The sequence below is a fragment of the Choloepus didactylus genome, chromosome 1 (assembly GCF_015220235.1).
Source record: "Choloepus didactylus isolate mChoDid1 chromosome 1, mChoDid1.pri, whole genome shotgun sequence".
NCBI classification, from domain to species: domain Eukaryota; kingdom Metazoa; phylum Chordata; class Mammalia; order Pilosa; family Megalonychidae; genus Choloepus; species Choloepus didactylus.
This window is the reverse complement of record NC_051307.1, coordinates 145,175,933-145,177,933: the sequence shown is the minus strand read 5'-3', so window position 1 is coordinate 145,177,933 and position 2,001 is coordinate 145,175,933. Positions and strand designations below refer to the sequence as shown.

General features: G+C 46.1%; 1 pseudogene; it reads left to right on the top strand.

Annotated features, from left to right (window-relative positions):
• Nucleotides 1-666: 666 nt before the first annotated feature.
• LOC119526063 lies at nt 667-1,665 on the top strand (annotated as a pseudogene).
• Nucleotides 1,666-2,001: the final 336 nt, after the last annotated feature.

The following is a 2,001-nucleotide window of genomic DNA, read 5'->3' as shown; positions in this document are numbered from 1 at the left end:
CCCACCCCCACCGCAGGACTTGCCTGTTACCCCTCACCCTTCCTCCAACTCAAGCTAGGAAGTTCAATGTACTTTACCTCTGGGTAGGAATGACAGGGCAGCACAAGGAAGAGAAGCTTGTTTAGTTTCAAAAGCCTAAACCACAGCAGGGACCACGAAGACTACAGGGCAGAGAACACAGAACAAAAATTCCCAAGAATACATAATGACTCAGAACCAGTTTTCCCCGCCTTCAAAATGAACTTCAAAAAATTCCCTGGATGAATGAAAGAAGAGGACTGGAGTTTTTTCAAATGCTTTTTCTGCATGTATTGACGTGATCCTATAATTTTTCTCCACTGTCCTGTTAATTTGGTGAATTACATTGGTTTTTGAACATTAAATCAATTTTGCAAATTTGTAAAATTTCTCTTGGTCATAATATAGGTGTTTTTTATGTTTTACTGGATTCAATTTGCTAATATTTTGTTTAGGATTTTAGTGTCTATATTCATGAGTCTTCATGGTCTGCAATATTCCTTTCTTATAATGTCCTTGGCAGCTTCTGGTATTAGGGTTACGGTAGTCTCATTAAATGAATTTTGACTTGTTTCTCTAAAAGTGTATTAATGGCGTTCCACCGCCTCCGTGGCTGCTGCCACTACTGCTCACACCCACATGTGGACCATGCCGGCCTATCCATTGTCTACCTCTCGGTTCAAGCTGTGTGGGCAGCTCCCCAAGTTCCAAGACGGAGACCTCACCCTGTACCAGTCCAATGCAATCCCGTGGCATCTGGGCCACTCGCTCGGACTATATGGGAATGACCAGTGGAAGGCAGCCCTGGTGGACATGGTGAAAGACAGCATGGAGGATCTCCGCTACAAGTATATGCACCTCATGTATACCAACTGAGGAAGGTTAAACTAGGAAAAACACCTTGCAGGCTCTGAGGCGCCTTTGGACTTGGTATAAGGGGTGGGGTGGGGGCCATCTGGAGAGAACAGTCAGGCTTCTGAAACCGGAAGAGGTTGAGCAAAAACAGAATACATTGTTCAACCACAGGGCATGGATCAATAACAATAACCCAGTCACAATCCTTAATTTGAATCTTTATTCAGCCTATTGTAATAGCTTACTTACAAACCTTAATTTACATGTTTACTAACCAATCACAAGAATGTATAGGCAACCAATCGCAATAGCCTACTTAACAATACTTAATTTGAATGCTTACTCACCAATCACAATGTACCCAAATCTCAAACCCCATCTCCCTTGTTTAATCTATTAAAAATCCTTGTGCGCCTCTCTTTGTTGAGCAGCATAGCTCTCGCCTTTCTCTTCAATAAACTTTTCTCACTTGCTTTTACCCTCTTGTCTCATCCTTGAATTCCTTCTTGCAGTGAGACAGCCAGCCTGGAACAGAGCTCCAGTAACATCATCAGCAAAAACAGGGCTCCAGTAACACTAACTATAAGATGGGCAAGGAGGACTATGTGCAGGAGCTGCCCGCACCTGAAGCCTTTCGAGACCCTGCTGGCCCAGAACCAGGGTGGCCAGGCCTTCATCATGGGCAGCCAGATCTCTTTCGCTCACTACAATCTGCTGGGCCCGTTGCTGGCCCCTGGCTGCCTGGACACTCTCCTCCTGCTCTCCACCTATGTGGTGCACCTGAGCACCTGACCCAAGCTAGGCTTTCCTGGCCAACCTGGAACACGTGAACCACTCCATCAACTGCAATGGGAGACAGCGAGGGCTTGTGGGACCCTCAGGAGGAAGCAGGGGCATCCCTGCCTCCCTTTCCCCAGAACCAATACAATTTCTAAGAGAGAAGCTGTGCTGTGAGCATTGAGTTTCCCTGAGAAGGGGCTCTGGGACCCTCACCAGCCAGGCTGAGCAGGGGCTGGAGGAAAGGGGACAGGTGGGGGGGCCTGAATATGTGGATCCTAAAAGGAGCCCTCAATCTGATCTGTGTTTATTGCACTCCAGAAAAAGAAAAAAAATAAAAAAAAAAAAATA